The sequence below is a fragment of the Heloderma suspectum genome, chromosome 1 (assembly GCF_057233095.1).
Source record: "Heloderma suspectum isolate Gila_16-S chromosome 1, 16-S_ref, whole genome shotgun sequence".
In the NCBI taxonomy this organism is placed as follows: domain Eukaryota; kingdom Metazoa; phylum Chordata; class Lepidosauria; order Squamata; family Helodermatidae; genus Heloderma; species Heloderma suspectum.
Window position 1 is genome coordinate 160293808 of NC_139458.1, and position 18955 is coordinate 160312762.

The following is an 18955-nucleotide window of genomic DNA, read 5'->3' on the forward strand; positions in this document are numbered from 1 at the left end:
TTCCATAATAAAAATTCTAAATGCAGTACCTGTGCTGCAGATATTTATTAAGATTTAAGAACCCTATTCTTAAGCAACTTCCAAGTGATGAAATAGCACAACTTGGAAAATGAAATATAGGATGAACAATTAAATATCAGTCTGACCAGAGACTTTAAATGGGCCATTTCACACAACGCATGTTATCAAATCTGACTTAGAGAAGTACATACTCAACAGCCTGAAGACTTGAATAAGCAAAACTCTGGTCATTTACTTTGATTGAAAGTATTTTTCAGTTCCAAACCACTTGGAATTCCTCTTCACTAAAAGGCAGATTATAAATCTAAACAAACAAACGTGTTCAGGAACACAAAGGCAAAAACAGAAAGCTTGCATTTTATTAAGCTGAATCCAAACAGTTGTATATTAAGAAATCCATGTCTGGCTATTTTAAGGTTATTGTGAGTCCTTGAGCAGCTGCAGTTGTATAGCTCAAGACATCCTTGTCTTTAACAAGAGATAATTCCTAACAACAGTAGAGGGGGCAGATGGAGTCTTAGATCATAAGAACTGTGAATGGAAGGATGTTCATAGTAGAGAGATTTCCTGCCCCTCCTGCCCCCCCCCCGGCTCCCCAAATGCATCCCTAGAGGGTCAGTGACTTTCTTGGACAGTATGGGATGGGGTGCAGGGGGAGGGCTGCTAGGAATGGAGGCAATTACCTCAAATTAGGCAGAGACAGCTTGCACAAGCAGCAAGGGCACAAATGTATTTACCGCATAATCTGTTCTCAGAGCTTCCCCTTTCCTTTCTAGTGTACAGTATAAATCACATTTAATAGTGTATGTGGGTATAATTCTTCAGATTCACCAGCAGTGACAGTGCTTTGAGTATAGTGCTTTTTCTCACCAAGACTCTGGGTGGGCCATTTCAAGGGACGCACCCATGATGGCTTGATCGCAATAGAAGCTAAGTACAGAGTGAGGCATTTGAATACATCCAGAGTTCTCACATCTGTTTATTCAATGAGGGTAGGCTGCTCCCAGTGTACACTGCCTAAGGGGCTATTGTGTACTGTACAAACGAGGTGCTCTTGCTCTGATTCCTCAAGCCTCTGTTTGATTCTCTTCCTGGACAAAACTGGGATTAACTGGAGACATATATGAGAGATATAAAATGGCAGTGAAGAAGAGCCTCTCAGCGACAGTGCCTTTGGCTGCTGTTTTTAGAAGGGTTCAGGGAGGCTATAACCTGGCTAAAATGGGGAGGCCATGAGCTGAGCCTTGCAGACTTTATTGTTGTTCAGTTGTTAAGTCGTGTCCGACTCTTCGTGACCCCATGAACCATAGCACGCCAGGCCTTCCTGTCCTCCGCTGTCTCCCGGAGTGTGCTCAAGTTCATGCAGACTTCATTAGGAGTCCTTTAACTCCCCACCCCCAATACTTCAAGCACCGATGAAAACAAGGCAGTTCCCAAAGGACATCAATGGGTTATGTCTAAATGAGCTGTTCTTTCTAGCTTCCAAACAACAAATGGCAAAGAAATAGGAGATTAAATGCCACACAGGATAGGATCAGGTGATAAGTGGTTTCCTCCCCAACCTGGCCATGCTGGCTGAAGAAGATGGGAGTTGTACTTAAGCACATCTGGAGGACACCAGATAGGGGAAGGCTGCTCCAGGGCATCCATACACATACATGTGGCAAGAAATATGTCGCCTCACCCACCACTGGACCATCTAATACCAACTGTCCTGTGAAAAAGAATCCAGAAGAGAGAGGGAGGCAGACAGGTGAAGACAACACCAGACACCTGTTTCTGTTGCAGCTGGACTGTCACTTTCCCTGCCATGGGATCATCTAGCACCAATTGCCCTCTGAGAAAGAACATCAGATGCTAGTTCCTGCTCAAATTGAGCTTGTTTTTTAAAAAATCTTTTAAGTGTGTGGTTCTTAGCAGGAGTGGCCCAAGACATTTTGCTGCCCGAGGCAAAGAACAAGACGGTGTCACCACCCATTCCACATACAAACGCTGACTGGACTGGCAGATGATTCTGTCTCAACACTGGTGATAATACAGCATCCTCCACTGTACCTAAAGGCAGCAGGCTAAATTAGGAGGCACAGAGCAGAGGCATCCTCCTAGGAGGCATCCTAGCATATGCTTCCTGAGACAACTGCTTCACTCTGCCTAATGGTAGGGCCAGCCCTGGTTTTTGGCGTATCTATTGTATGTTTATAAATGTTGTGAGTCATTCCAAGACTGTCACAGTAGTCAAAAAGCAGGATATAAATCTACTAAATGCATAACTTACTCCACCACATCCATACCTGGTCTTCTATGGAGTACTTAGAATTACACTCACAGGAGTAGCATAGTATCACACATCATCACAACAGAAAAGCCCTCTTCAATCATTCACTCTTCCATGTTGAATGAACATATGAGGAGAGGAGAACTCCAGCCCCTCTCTGCCTGTTGGCCTGTTTGCATGGAGGACGACAGTCTGAACAGGAGAGTCTCCTCCATCCATGGGGGCTCTCCATGTGATTACCCTGGAAAATCAACGTGGAAGAATGAATGCCTGAAGAGGGCTGAAGTCACAGGCCTCTGTGAATTGAAGAGAATTCCATGACAAAATGGCCAAGGGAGGAAGACAACCTGAGCTGATGCTGAACCCAGACCGTGATAGCAAATACAAATGACTGCCTCTTGAGGAAGAGTTTGAATGGCAATGGATGTGTTTTTTTTTCCACTTTATTTGGTATATTCTTACTTATTTCATATATTCTTATGAAATCATAATCATACGAATAAAATCTCAGAAGGACCAGCTCCCAGTGAAGTGAATAAAACATTGTGACCTTATTCAGAACACGTGATCAAGAATGAAGGAGTTCAAAGAATCATTAACACCATTAGCTTGTCAGCAAACATACAATTATACTATAGGAGTTTATACTTTGAGGCACAAATCTGAGTCATTATTTATATTATATATCCTTACAATATAATGGCTTCCTAAAGATGGGAAAGAGTGGATTCATTTAGCAGTTTCTGAAGTATTGCATGCTTCAAAGATTAACAACATCAAAAATACATTCATATTAGCTGCAGCAATTCTCCAGTGTTATAAAGACTTAATAAAAAAAGATACACTAGATTTTTTTGTCTTGTGAAATTCAAAAATCTATTCCAATTAGCTGCTATGGAAGGCTTCAAAATAATTTGCTCAACATACCATTCAAGTTACAATTATATTAGCAGGTTGTACGTGATCCTCTTATCCTGAAACATCTAGCATGGAACACACTCACTTTAGTGGCAAATGCTGAAGATTTTTTTTAAAAAAAATAGCTATCAGAGCAGCTTTCTTTCTTTTCCTCTGAAAACTGAAACTTTTTTTTTTAGTTACCACTGATGTGTCAATTGTTTTATGCTCAAGGAAACAAGCAATGCTGAAATGAAAGAATTATCTGTCTTCCTTGTGCATTGCAGCTGCCTTGGAAGCCAGAGGGCAAAGGCATTTATATACGAGATAAGCTTATTCAGTAGAACAAATTAATGCTGGATTGTGAATTAAATGACATGTCTTCGGACAGCTAATTAGCTTTGTGCTGCTCGATTAAGCTTTCAAAGGACATGTTGTGTTTCTTGACGGAAAGGGAAACATTTCAAGACTGTTTCAAATTCTCAATGTTTTTCTTCTTGGGGAAGAAAAAAAATAGACTCAGAAACATCTTATGGACAAACAGATCCTGCAGCATTAGCTCCACTTTCCAGCCACCCCCTTGCTATAATCTAAACTACAAAGGTTCTGTAAGCCACAACACAAAAAGGAAAAGTCTACTTAGTCACAAATACATCTGTAAAACTTTGATCTTGGGCCAAAGCATTTAAGATGTGGAAAGCAGAGAAATAGGAGCTCTAATTTCTGACATTATATTCTCATCAGAGAAGTAGCAGGGCTGATCTCAAGAAGCAGCAGCAATCTCAGGGCACACACGCCTCTAACAGGATGAAGAGTCTCTCTCCAGCTTTTGATGTATGGCTTTAGCTGGATGGTGATCCAGTGACTCCTAATCTTTCCCAGTACAGCTCAAGAGGACTACCTGAAAGGAGAAAATATTTCCACATTTGGTTTTCATGAGCCACATTGCAAAGGCCAAGATTTCAACTTGCGAGCTAAATACATTTTTAACAAACATGAGCAAATAGGCCATGAGAACACGAAGTGCAACACAAAGGCTTCTTCACATCCTGGTTCATCAAAGACCAATATAAATTACTCTCCCTTTCAGGGTGTCCACTTATTTCTTCACTGATGGTAAAGTGCTCCCTGGTTCATTCACAGTAAGCACAAGTGGCTGTTTTACACCTCCACCAACTTCCTCAGTATACGGTAAATGATGAGCACAACTAGTCATCATGACAAATTACACAGCTGATCTGCTTGCCATCACCACAGGAAGAAGAAATCAGCAGCTGTTATGAGTCTTGCAGTCTTTTGCCCCTCAGATTCCACTAAAACCCAGATTCCACATTTACCAGAAGGAACAGGGCATGAGTAGCATCATCTTGAGTGTATATTCATAATTGTGCAGATATTCACACACACCTTTGAATCTGTGAATGCATCTTTGACATTTCATTCTATGGGTACAGAGGGCTAATTACAGAAAAATGTAAACCTTTCATTCATTCATTCTGATCATAAATCAATTCATAAATCTACCACTGTGAAATTTGACTTCTCTTCCCCCACATTACATGGCAAAGCAGCATATGTAAGATATAATAGAATTCTACATGGCTGCCATTATAGTAATACCATGTTTGTACAAAACAAAACAAGCTGAAATTAAGCAAGTGTTGTTCTTTGGAAAATATGTCCCAAAAGGGGATGCTTCTATCACCCTAGTGCTTAAGAGCCATGCGCATATAAAAACAGCAGTTCAATATAGCACTGCACATTAACTTAACAAACACATGTTCTCAAACCCACATTTGCTGAGATAATGTGAATGTGTGGAGGTAGAGGAAGCTTAAGCCCTCTTATGCTCACCAATTCTGCTTGCAAATGCCGACCCTTTCTGGTTTTTGCCCAGCCAACTGCTCTTTCGTAACCTAGCTCCAAAACAAGGATTTAAAACAGTGAGGCATTTGTAGAACAGAATGTATTAACATGGTAAGGGTTACAGATCCCTGTAATTTCCACTTACACACACACACACGCATTACAAGGAAAATGTTCTTGTCACACCCAGTGTCAGGAGTCAGCCTGTTAGTTGGTTGCCATCAGCCCAAGTCCTCAGAAGGGCCCACTGGCAACTCAAAATGCCAGCCCCAGCTAACTGGGCCTGGAGCCCATCCCAAGGCTGAGCCCAGGTGGCTGTGACTGGCACCCACAATTCTAATTCTCCCACAGTGACTCTGGGGGCCCAACATAGTGTCAATCCAAAGCAATGCTACATCATAGAATCGTAGAATCGTAGGGTTGGAAGGGGCCTACAAGGCCATCGAGTCCAACCCCCTGCTCATTGCAGGAATCCAAGTCAAAGCATCCCTGACTGGCTGTCCAGCCTCGTCTTGAATGCCTCCAGTGTGGGAGAGCCCACTGCCTCCCTAGGTCATTGGTTCCATTGTCGTATTGCTCTAACAGTCAGGAGGTTTTTCCCGATGTTCAGCCGGAATCTGGCTCCCTGTCACTTGAACCCATTGTTCCATGTCCTGCACTCTGGGATGATCGAGAAGAGATTCTGGCCTTCCTCTCTGTGACAACCTTTCAAGTACTTGAAGAGCGCTATCATATCTCCCCTCAGTCTTCTCTTCTCAAGGCTAAACATGCCCATTTCTTTCAGTCTCTCCTCATAGGGCTTTGTTTCCAGTCCCCTGATCATCTTTGTTGCCCTCCTCTGAACCCTCTCCAGTTTGTCTGCATCCTTCTTAAAGTGTGGTGCCCAGAACTGGACACAGTACTCCAGATGAGGCCTAACCAGTGCTGAGTAGAGGGGGACTAGTACTTCCCGGGATTTGGAAGCTATGCTTCTATGAATGCAGCCCAAAAGAGCATTTGCCTTTTTTGCAGCCACATCACATTGTTGGCTCAGATTCAGCTTGTGATCGACAACATTTCCAAGATCCTTTTCGCTTGTAGTGTTGTTGAGCCGCATATCCCCCATCTTGTAACTGTGCATTTGGTTTCTTTTTCCTAGGTGCAGAACTTGGCATCTATCCCTATTAAATGTCATTCTGTTGTTTTCTGCCCAGCGCTCCAGTCTATCCAGATCACTTTGAATTTTGTTTCTCTCTTCCAAAGTATTAGCTATCCCGCCCAATTTTGTGTCATCTGCAAATTTTATCAGCATTCCCTGCACCTCCTCCTCCAAGTTATTAATAAAAATGTTGAAGAGCACTGGGCCGATCAGGGTCCCAGAGACATTGTAGGGGAATTAAAATGGCAGGTGCTACCTGCTGCTGCTGCTGCAGCTGCCCGCCGCCATCACTGAGGCAAGGGGAGGGATGGGTGAACGTGAGATGTTCACACTGGTTGAGGTTCTCTAAATTCCTCCTTGAAGCTTGGCTTGCCTCATTCATGTTCCCGAACACAAGCATCTTTTTTTTTCTAAAAAGTTCTAAAGTGTGCATTTTTCCTCATCAAAACCACATAGGCTAAAGCATGGAAATGCAGATTTGGGGGGTGCACACTTTCCAAAGTGAATGCAAGTTTGGGAAATTGTGGAAATTCCCCAAGAATTGCATCCCTGCTTGCGCTTGCGTTCAGGGTTGTGACCAGTTGCATGATTTTCAATCAGGACAGGAACAACATTTCTGTACATCCCTGGTGAAGGGTGCCACTGCCAAGTAGCCCAATGGGGAAACACCACCTGTGAGGGGCCCACCAGTGGCAGGTGTCACTGAGAGGCCCCTGCAATGTACGTCTTTAATGAGGTACTTTCTCTTTTGTATGCTCCCTTCTCACTACCATTGCTCCCAAGACAAAGGGCAAAAGTGACCTAAAATGCCTACTTGTTGATGATGTAGGTTGATTACATTTCAACATGCTTTCAACATTTTGGTCTGGATTTGTAAACTGTCTCTGCCCACACCAGTATTTATGCGTTTTATGAACTCTAGTTGGACAATATGGCTTCACTAATTTCCTAGCTCAGTTTTACTGCTGCATAATTTCCTGCAGATCAGGGGTGAGGGACGATAAACAAAAGAGTTGAATGCCTGGAAATTAAATCAAGATAACCATACTGAGAATATAAACTAGTGTATCGGTTGGAGAGAATGCAATTCACAGAACAGCCAGTTAAGTGTTGAAATCAGCAAGTAGATGGACTATACCAAATTAGCATGATCCATAAGAGTTCCTCTTATGGATCAGTAACTAGTTAAAGAACAGAAAGCAGAGAGTAGGAATAAATGGTTAATTCTGACAATGCAGGGATGTAAACAGTGGGGTCCCACAAGGATCTGTATGGGAACCAGAGGTTTTTTATTTGTACATAAATTATCTGAAATTAGGAGTGAGCAGTGAGGTGGCCAGGTTTGTTGATAACACCAAATTATGTACGGTGGTTAGAATAAAAAGGGATTGGAAACAGCTCCAAAAAGATCTCTCCAAACTGGAAGAATGGGCATTAAAATGTCAAATGTGGCTCAGCTTAATCAAGTGTAAAGTAAATGCTGGAGCAAAATCTCCCGACTGCACATATACGCCGATGGGAAGCAAGCTAGTGGAAACTGATCAAAAAGGAGATCTTGGAGTTGTGGTGGACACCTCGATGAACATGTTGACCCAGTGTCAACACTGCTGTTGTGAAAAAAGGCAAATTCCATGATAGGCATAATTAGGAAAGGAATAAAAAAATAAACTGCCATTATACAAATATGTTGTGCAACCACACTTGAAATACTGGGTTCACTGCACCTGGTCACCACACCTAAAAAAGGATATTGTAGAGTTGGAAGAGGTGCAGAAAATAGCAACCAACGTTATCAAGGGGTTGAAGCAACTCCCCTATGAGAAAAGGTTACAACATCTTAGATTGTTTAGCTTAGAGAAAGTCAAGTGAGGACTTGATAGAGGTGTACAAAATTATGCATGGTGTAGAGAAAGTGGATAGGGAGATATTTTTCTCCCCCCTTCATAATACTAGAACCCGAGGTCATCCCATGAAGCTGACTGGTTGGAGATTCAAGACAGATTTAGAAAGGAGCTACTTCTTCACACAGTGCATAGTGATGGCCACCAATTTGGATAGATTTAAAAGGGATTAGACACATGCATGGAGGATAAGGCTATCAGTGACTATTAGTTATACTGGTTACATGTATCAGGCAGTATGGCTAACAGCCACTGATAGTCTTATAATCCATGAATCTACTTGTGGGTTTCCCACAGGCAGCTGGTTGGCCACTGTATGTTGTGAAGAGAATGCTGGACTTGACAGACCCTTGGTCTGATCCAGCATGGCTCTTCTTATGTTATTATATTCTACCCAAATATCCCTAAATATGTGTTGACCTATTGAAAAGCTATTAACTGTGGTTTATTAAAGCCTTGCTGACTTAATAGTTCAGGGAAGAGGTGGTGTATCTGCTGCCTTAAAAAAAGTCCCTCCCCCCTTAGACCCACCCCTGCCAGTTCAGGGTCTGCGTGTGCATCCATTCAAGTAAGTAAGCCAATCACGCATAGCTCTGCTATGCCTGATTAGCAGAATCAAACTTGATCTAGTAGCTTTTCAGTGCCAAAGTAAACATTCTGTTAATCATGCATTACTGTAGCGTAAGCACACACAAGGCCTATTCAGACTGGGACCATGGCAATTTGTGAGGGGGAGTAAGCTTTCCCCTTCCCATTTTTGGCCCAAAATTCCATACACAATACTGCCAGGTGATGGGAGGCTAGAATTTGGGGCCAAAAATAGGAAGAGGAAGCTTAAATCCTCCCCTCCTAAATCATCACTGTCGCAATCCGAATTGGGTCTGCATGTGCATACACTCAAGTAAGTAAGCCAATCACACATAGCTCTGCTATGCCTGATTAATAGAACATTTAGTCTGGTCCTCTGTGAACCCAATGCCTCTTAGATAAGTGAAAATCCAGAAACTAAATGGGTTTGATGCTAAATTTGACAAAATATGTCTTGGGGCACTTTCAAGCTCAAAATAGGATATAGCCATAGTGATTTGTTAAGCATCATTAACAAAATAGTGCTGAATCAACTATTTGTCTAAAGGCTTTGCAGATTGAGTCCTACAGTTCATGTATGAGTAGACAGCATAACCATCTCATAGGAAGGACAAGTGGAAGATATGGCAAGTCAGGAAAAATATTCCAGTTGGGTTAACATAACAGCCCTCTCCACATCAGCCTTTGAGCAAGAGGAGATAAGTATATAGCAGCAGATCTTTTGACGAATTTGACAAGAAAGGAAATGCAAAAACCTCGAGGGAGAAGACAGCCTGTTACCCGAAACCATAATTTCCTTTTACCTTCCAGTCCCTTGTGTTTAATTAATTCTCAAAAGCACCCAAAGGGTTCCATGCAATTCTAAATCCTCCACCCTGTCTCCTCAGTTTACACCAACACAGAAAGTTACACAGGTTGTTCTGGCACTCACAGAATAATAAAGCACCCACACTGTAACAGCATGGGATTCCGAAGTGGATTAATTGCTTGTGCATTTGTCCTGCACTGACAGAGATTCAGCACATTATGAAAGCAGCAAGAGTACCTGCACAAGATAGCAGGAGGAAAACAGTGGTTCTTGCAACAGGCAGTTTTTCTTTTAGGTGAACAACTGTGGCAACCTATCAGGCCTCATAATCGCAGCTACCCCTTGCTGGCCCAGTTCATATGTGCATTCTGCAGTCTGACAGTAGGCAGTAAAAAACACAACTACTGTTCATCTTGAACAGCCCATAATCTTCATTAATATCTTTGTTCAGGGAGCAAACAACCTCTTAGTTAATTCATTTAACCCTCCATATAGCCCTCCATTTGTGCCCAAAATGGACTCCAAAGTGTTTCACAGCACCATAAATATAGTCAGACAGGTATTCAGCAAATAAAACACCCAATAAATACATATGTGAACCAACTAAAAAAGGCACAGTTCATGAACCAGTTGGGCCACCTTTGGAATACTATTGAAATCCCCCCTCAGCCATGAAGCTCGCTGGGTCACCTTGGGCTAGTCACTGTCTTTTAGCCTAACCCACCTCACAGGGTTGTTGTAAGGATAAAATGGGATGGGGGAGGAAAACCACGTATACCACCTTGAGCTCCTTGTGGGAAAGGTGGTATATAAATGTAATAAATAAATGAATACAACATTGTGTGGGTGGCTATGAATGAATAGTCTAGACATTCTGAAGAAGTATACTGGAAAGAGCCATTTTGGTTAGGAGGTGTTTTTAAATTCTCTCTCATAGTCCCTTGTTTGAATGTAGCCTATGAGGTGAATCAAAACCACTGTGTCTGGCCTGGAGAGGTTTCTGCATTGTGAATTAAAGATGTGATTGCGTTATCATAACTCTGGAAAAATCTCCCAGATCTCCCAACTTTTGCGAATGTTTCTTGCTTTATTCAGTGTCTTTAATAAAAAGAAATGTCTGAGGACCATAATCAAGCTTCAGAAAATAAGGATGCATAACAGCTTCCCATCAAGCAGCTATGATAAGCAATCAAGCTACATTAAAGCAAAAAAGGCAGACATGTATTTGGAAATGAATAAAGAGAAGAAGAGAATAATATAGACTTCAATCTCCATTTGTAACAATCCATTTGAATTTCAAAAATTATGACCAAGTGGTACATTAAATCACAAAGCTTAACCACATTCAGAGGACATGGCCAGTCGGTGCAAAAAGATTGCTTTTTGGTCATTTCCTAAGAGAAATGCTTATTGGGACACACACACACACACACACACATAATATTACTGCTCACAGCACTTCAGATACCTACTATACCACTCTCTGAATTCTTCAGTCTGCATGGCAATCTAGAAAATTGCATCCTGTATTGGCAACCCACTTGCCAACAGCAAAATTAGTCGTAGTAGAAAGTTGTGGGATGAAGCTGGAAAACAAGATTCTAGGTTTGGTACAACATTCCTTGAAATTGTGAGACCTGGTAACAATGGAAAATAGTATCATCTACCAGATAAGGTACTTGAGCAGCAAAACCCCTTCATGAGAAGAACATTATTTGGGTCATGGTTTCCATCTTATCCAGGAAGACATAGGCATTCCAGCTTAGTTAGGGGGCATACACATATAGAAGTACATTTCCACACCATTATCCTAGCTGGAATGGAAATTGTACACACCAGTGGGTGTACAATCATGCGTTATTCCCTAGTCCAGCCTTCTCCAACCTGGTTCCCTCCACATGTGTTGAAATGCAACTCCCATAATTCCCAGCCAGCTTGGCCAACAGCAAGGCTGGCTAGGAATTATGGGAGTTGTAGTCCAACACATGTGGAGGGAACCAGGTTGGGGAGGGCTGCCCTAGCCCATAGCCCAATCTAACAGCCAAGGTTGGGAGCACATCACCCTTTGGAAAAAGCTGACATTCCATCAGTGAGCGGTTTTGGAGCGTGAAGGCTAGATTTAATTCTTTCTACCTCACTTTTCCCTGTCAAACAGCTGTTTTGTGGGATTTCATATTAAGTGCATGGTCTTTTGGATCAGAGCCAAGGACATTTATGTATAGTAAATGGATGAGGACATCCCACCAGGGAATAGATATTGGTACTTGTCTAGAAAATTGAGTCCGGATCTGATTTATTTTTTGCTTGTTTTTTCTACTGTATATATCTTTTGTGTCATTATTACATTCGGAATTCTTGTTTCATATGAGATGAGATGTGCTGTACTTTTACAAAGGAAAAAAGGAATAATAATGTGATCCATTAAAAAGAAAAGCTACAATTTTTAAGGCTTCAGAGTGAGCTGGAGATAGGAGTATACTTGTTTAAAACTGCACAAAGCCTTGCAAATGTCAGTCAGCTTCTCCTCAGATTAATGGTATCGAATGAGGACAGCATTTGTTTCACCCAAAACATAGATTTCAAAGCCTCTGCACTAGCTAATTCTATACAGAATGAGAAGCACCATCATGCAGACATACACCAGGAACATCAAGGTCTTTCCCAATTGCTTTCCAGGACCAGCTATAAGTCATCCCCCATAAATAATGTATGGAATATTTCTCTCTCAAGAGCATAAAATCATGTCTCCCGGAATATATATATATATATATAATCTCCAACCATAGGTATATAGAGGGTTCCCCACCACCACCACCACCACCACCAATCCAGCTGGGTTTCAATGGACACTAGTAAGGGTGGGAGAGAATTTTGTCCAGTTAGCATTATGGTAAGAACTTACCAAGTTCCCCCTTTCCAATTGCACCACAGTTATCCTTCAGCATTTGCACTTTTCAGAATTGTGTGATTTGTATATCTCCACCTAAAATACACAACAAATGTGTATTCATTGGGCAGGGGGGAGCCACAAAACAAATTCATTGGGCAGGGGGGAGCCACAAAACAGTATGAAGGAAAACTGCTTTCAAAAAGGTGTATATTAGGCAGACTTGCATACAAAATTGTATGCAGACTTGCATACAAAAATGCATATGCTGGGGGGCGGGGGGTTAAAGTTTCAGACTGGTGCAGAACAAACTTAAGGTGAGAAAAATAAAAACAGAGAAACCAAATGGACAGATTCCTCCATCCCTAGCAGCTAGTCTCAAAATATTTAGGGCGCAATCCTATGAATTTTTACAGAAAAAGTCCTACAACTCCCAGCATTCCCTAGTCAGCCATGCTGGCTGGAGAATGCTGGGAGTTGTAGAATTTTTTTTTTTTCCTGTCTAAACTTGCACAGGATTGTGTCCTAAGTGGGCTTCCAGGCACCAGTATGGTCCCAAATGCCCACATCCATAACCAGTCATTATGGTGCCATCACTTACCTCATGGGCTAGAACAGTCTTGCCCAGCCTGGTGCCCTCCAGTTGCTTTGGACTTCAACTCCCATCAGCCCCAGCCAGCATGGCCAGTGGTCCAAATGCTAGGAGTTGAACTCCAAAACTTTGGGAGAGCACCTGGTTGGCCTAGAGCAGCGGTTCTCAACCCTTAGGGGTCGCCTTAGACCATCACTACGACAACTTGGAAGGGCTCAGCTGGGTGGATTACAGCGAGCCCGGCGGCTCCGACGGTGCGCACCGCGCGTCTCGCCAGCGCGACGCTTACGATACGCTCAGCTCCGACGGTGAGTGGAGGAGGCGTCGGGCCGACGGCGAGCTGCCGCCCCCGAGGGGGCTTTTCTGCCCGCCCCCGCCGGCTTCTCTCTCCCTCGCCACGCCGCTCTCGTCTCTTCGCTACACAAAGGCGTCGCTGTTGTGTCCCGCTGCTCCGGGGTGAGCTCGGAGGGGCGCCAGGCGCTGGACGGGACCGGCGGGGTTTCGTGGCAGGCTCCGCAACAGGCCCAGGGCTTGCCTTCGACCATGTGAAGAGTTCCGGAGACGGGCCTATCCAGGAGGCGAGAGAGGATAGGCATGGGGATGAGGATGAGGAGGTCGGTCTTGAGCCAACCCTTCGAGGTTAACCGTCAAAAGAAGCCCAAAATCTTTGGGTAAAATCCAACTAAAGCCCTACTTAAGGTAGACGCATTGAAATGAATGGGACTGACGTTCATAGAATCATAGAATAGTAGGGTAGGACGGGTCCTATAAGGCCATTGAGTCCAACCCCAAGGTAGTCATGACGGTTTTAAGTCCCGTTCATTTTAATGGATCTACTCTAAGAAGGGCTTTAGTTGGATTTTATCCAGAGTTGCCCAATTGCCCAGCTGTGGATTTTGAAGTTATTGCCTGGCTTCCTGCCCCTGTCTTGGCCTTTTATGTAAAGAGAGGAACGGTGTCTCTGAGCTTGTGCAGAGTTGCAGCTGTGAGAAGATGCAGAGTGGGGCTCCTGAGCATATGCAAAGGTCTTGGGCATGTGCAAAATGGCCCTGTTGGAAGAGGCAGAACACTGGAGAGGCAGTCAAATGGGGTGAGTGGGCTATGGGTGTCATTAAGGCTGCAATTAAATGTGTGCTTATGTGGGAGTAAGCTTACTTGAGAGTAAGCCCCTATTGAACGGACAGCGGGGCTCACTTCCTGGGCAGGACCAAGGTATTTGGGTGCCTGAAGCAGAAAATCCAAACATAATTCTTCCTGCTACCAAATTCATGCTAACATGGGACCTGACCCACCAAGACATGCTCCTGCACAAGCCCCATTGAAAGTGCAAGTGCTTTCAGTGTGGGGCACACACAGGGGAATGCTCGGGTGCGTTGTGCGCCAGAGATCAGACCATCTGCCTCCAACTGCTGTGTGTGTTTTAGTTTATAAAGTTTTATAGTAACTTTCAGTTTTTTAAGGGAGCAATGACACAAAGCAAATGGCAAGATGTGGGGTGAGGGAGTAAGGGAGAAGGAAAAGGAAAAGACCGGGAGGAGAACATAAAGATGCAGAGGGATAAAATCATACCATCAGAGTTGGAATGAACTCTGGCCCAGGGATGGGGAACTGTTCTGGCCCCAGGGGCCGGATTGCCTCCTGGGACAACCTCTGGGGGCAGGATGATGTTGGGGTGGGCTCACTCTCTCCTGAAGCCCCACCTCCTTTCTCCAAAGCCCCCACTCCTGACATCTTTAACTGCTCAGAGATATTTTTTAAAAATATAAGCGATAAATAAATCTATGAAATAAATAATAAAGAAACAATCAAAGTCTCTTTTTCCATATGTTGAGAATATGATGAGGTGCTTAGCCTTCCCCAGTCTGGTGCCTTCCCAATGTGTTGCACGGCATCTCCCATCATCCCCAGCCAGCTTGGCCAACTGAACAGGCTGGGGATGCTAGGAGTTGTTCAGCACATCAGGAAGGCAGCAGGTTGGGGAAAGTGGCCTAGATAGAACGTGAGTCCCTTTCACCACAGAGGATGTCTTTCATCCTGCCAAGATCCCTAATCAAGCGGGGAGATACCTAATCAAGGAGGAGGCTCTTGGACTTCCCATCCCAAGTGTCTTATTTTCTGACCATCTTGAATTCCACCAGCTGAGTTCATGCCTGATCTGATGGGTTATGTAAGTTGTAGATGCTGTCTGCTCCTCTTCAGTCCAATACTCCAGTCCCCACCAGCCTTCCCCAACCTGGCGCCCTCCAGGTGTGTTGGGACTACAACTCCCATGATCCCCAGCCAGCATGGCCAATAGGAGTTGTAGCCCAGCATATCTGGAAAGCTCCATGTAGGGGAAGGTTGATTTTGCAGCTGTTACAGAACGTGGCGGCTTGCCTGATTAAAGGCAGCTGCCAGCATGATCACATCACTCCAGTGCTGATGGAGTTGCACTAGTTACCAGCTGTTTTCCCAGCCAAATTCAAGGTGTTGGTTTTGACCTTTAAAGCCCTATATGGTTCTGGCCCAGCCTGTCTTAAGGAGCGCCTCCAGCAACACCAGACAGGCCGCTTAACAAGATCAGCCTCAGATGGCCTTCTCTCTGTCCCATCAGCCAGGACAGCTAGGCTGGTGAGGACGAGGGAGGGGGCCTTCTCTGTGGTGGCCCCCACTCTGTGGAACTCCCTCCCTAGGGAACTCCACCATACCCCCTCTTTAATGAGCTTCCACCACGCATTAAAAACATGGTTCTTCAGGCAGGCATTTGGGGTTGTTATATTAAGACTGTTACCCATGCTACACCATGTTTCAAGACAAAATTTCATTTATTTGTAATTAGAAATAAATATTTCACAATATATAATTACATATTGGTTTTGTGATTAATCACTATTTATTTATTTATTTGTTTGTTTGTTACATTTATATCCCGCCTTTTTTCCTCCAAGGAACTCAAGGTGGCGTACGTAATCCTCCTCCTCCTCCATTTTATCCTCACAGCAACAACCCTGTGAGGTAGGTTGGGCTGAGAGTATGTGACTGGCCCAAAGTCACCCAGTGAGCTTCCATGGCCGAGTGAGGACTAGAACCCGGATCTCCCGACTCCCAGTCCAGCACTCTAGCCACTACACCATGCTGGCTCTCATAAAGCACACTATGCTTTAATTATGTTCAATTTGTAACAATGAAAATACATCCTGCATATCAGATATTTACATTACGATTCATAACAGTAGCAAAATTACAGTTATGAAGTAGCAACGAAAATAATTTTATGGTTGGGGGTCACCACAACATGAGGAACTGTATTAAAGGGTCGTAGCATTAGGAAGGTTGAGAACCACTGGCCTAGAGCAATCTGCTTAATTCTTCCCAGGTGTTAAGGGAACAAGCCTGTCTCTCATCTTACCTCAGGGGTTCAGTGTTAGCCTCATGTTCATTAAAGTGTCATGGTCCGAAGTCATTTTATTTAGAAAATCACCACTGATTGGGGTAGTGTCACACACCTCCTAGTGCCTGAAAGAAACCAAATTTCTCCTTTTTCAGCAGGGTTGCCAAGTAACATTATAGGAACCACAGTTCTCAACTACTGGGGTGGGGGAACACCCCTCTCTACCATATGTTCATTAGAGTGTACATTTAGCCCCCCCCCCCCATGAGTCTGTTCTCAGGTAGCTGGATTAAAGAATCCATTGTTTAGTATTGCAGAAGGGAGAACAGGAGTTTTGCTAGTTATTTCAACAGATATTTAAAAAAAAAAAAAACTGGAATTTTACATTTTTATTTTTTAATTAGATATCATCACCAAGGAGTCAAGGACCTACCTGTCAGCTTTGGGCAAGATTTCAGCTACACTATATTTTGAGATTATCCACAAAAATCTCACCACAAACTTTCAAAAAGGTAGTTTGTGATAGTAAGCCTGCAATCAAAACCTCACATGATACGTTCATCATGAAAATGGAGAAATCCAAGCCCAAGAAAAATTGGCCATACATCTGTTGGCAGTTGCACAATTTGTCCCATGAAGTTCATTTGGCCCCATGAAGTTGAGATAAAGGCAAGGAAAGACACAAAATAGCCTTGAGTTCATAATCACATCCAATGCCACTGCTTTGCCATTAAGAGTAATAATTATTTCACATCCTTGAAGCCATCTTCATAAAGCTGATAATAAATTAGCTGCTCTATGCAGCCTACCTTCGACTGACACAATTGACCTAACTTAATGGCATTTTAAACTAATCACCCAGAAGGAATATAGCAGAAACACATGTAGATCTATGCAAAATATGAATATTAAGTGTGGGCCTGTGCAGGGGAAAGTCTGTCTGAATATTATGTTCCTGCCTATTTTTTTTTTTTTTTTTTGCAATTTATCCCATTTCCTCCTTTTACTATAAAGCTGGATTTTCAGAATCACATACCCACTATATGCAGTATGTTGCCTATATGAGTGCTTCTTTCCTCTGGTGTGTCATCAGAGATCTCATACTTGAATGTTCAGCTATATATAAATAAGTCACCTTCACACATGGGAGAAGTGCACTCACCTTGTTAAGTTATAAGTCACAGAACTTTTGCATGCTGTAAGTACTATAGAATATTATTTTAACAAATCTTTGGGTGCAAATGACATTACTGGTGCTTCTCAGATGTTTTTTCTGTTTAGTATCTAGGGCTACAATTGCACAACAAACGATATGGACTTTTAAGCTAATGCAAGGAAGGCACATTTGTTAATTACACTGTGCCATTAGATTATGAAACCTACTTTCCTTAATCTTGCTAGTCTATGACTGTAATAAAATTGAATTGAATACTTTCCTTAATAGGTCAAAAACAGGGATTTGGTGAATATTCATGATTTTCCACTTCCAAAGAAAAAACACATATTTCACTTCAATTTATATCCTGCTTTTCCTTAAAGGATCCTACTCATCTTTTCCCTCCCTCACAATAATCCTGTTGGCTGAAAGATGGTAAATGGCCCAAGGTTAGCCCATGAACTTCATGGAGCAGTGATGATCTAAACTTGGGGCTCTCCTGTTCTCAAACCACAATCCCAAATAGAAAGCAGGTTGTCAAATATTACAATTCAACACATGGAAAAAGCAGTGGCTTAACTGTGCACCACATCAGAAAGGCAATTCATGACCATTAGGGATTTCCTTGTCGGTTTTGCTTCTGCTAATTTCCTTGATATTGATTCACTGCTGCTTTAGCTAGATTTCAGTCCACATTGCCAGGCTCTCACTGGGATGGACCAAGGTACGGATCAGACCTCTTGATAATAAGCAACAGCAAATGATGTCCCAAAAGCCAAGCTAAGCCTCACTACACATAATCTGAGACTTTGGCACATCAAGGGCTGGATGACATTGCCGTTCTGTCAGTGTGCTGGATGCCTCAGAGTAGCTATGGAAAACTACACATATTCTGTTACAACCAGAGAGAAAGCACTTTGTCTTGCGCCATTCATTTGAATGATGCGTCATCGTGCTTTGAGAAGACTTATATTTTTCCAGAGGCTGTAGCTGTTTATGCGTAACAGCAAGGCGCCATCAGGTAGTAAAAACAGAACATTAGATTTTAATTGGATGAAGTTATTTGCACAGTAATAACAAGGATTAAGGCATAGATGGCAACACTCATTTTCATAAACCTTTAAGCAGCTGGTGTCAAGGCAGGAGTGGGGGATGCACAGTTCATCATTTTCAGAGATCTCTATTTTCTTTTGACTAAACAGAGCAAACAATATATGTGTGTTTTTCCCCTTGTCTACTTGGCATGTATCAAATCTTGCCTTATTTATTATATAAGTTTATATTTTACCTTTTCTCCCAGGAATCCAGAGCGGCTTTCACACAGGTTCAGTTCATGCTCACTACAACCCTGTGAGGTAGGTTAGGCTGTGAGAGGTCACCAATTAATCTTCATAGTGATTTGGGCCTAGTTCTCTCCAGTCCAAGTGCTACACTCTGTTCAGTACACCACACTGAT

At 43.0% G+C, this 18955-nt stretch overlaps 1 long non-coding RNA gene across 1 annotated transcript; it reads right to left on the reverse strand.

Moving 5' to 3' along the window:
• Positions 1-2708: 2708 nt before the first annotated feature.
• Positions 2709-13396, reverse strand: LOC146358352 (uncharacterized). Its single transcript, XR_014787077.1, has 5 exons — positions 12983-13396; positions 12397-12477; positions 10967-11131; positions 5048-5109; positions 2709-4094 (listed from the first exon to the last, which is right to left on the reverse strand). It is a non-coding gene; the product is annotated as an uncharacterized LOC146358352 (long non-coding RNA).
• Between the last annotated feature and the right edge of the window lie 5559 nt (positions 13397-18955).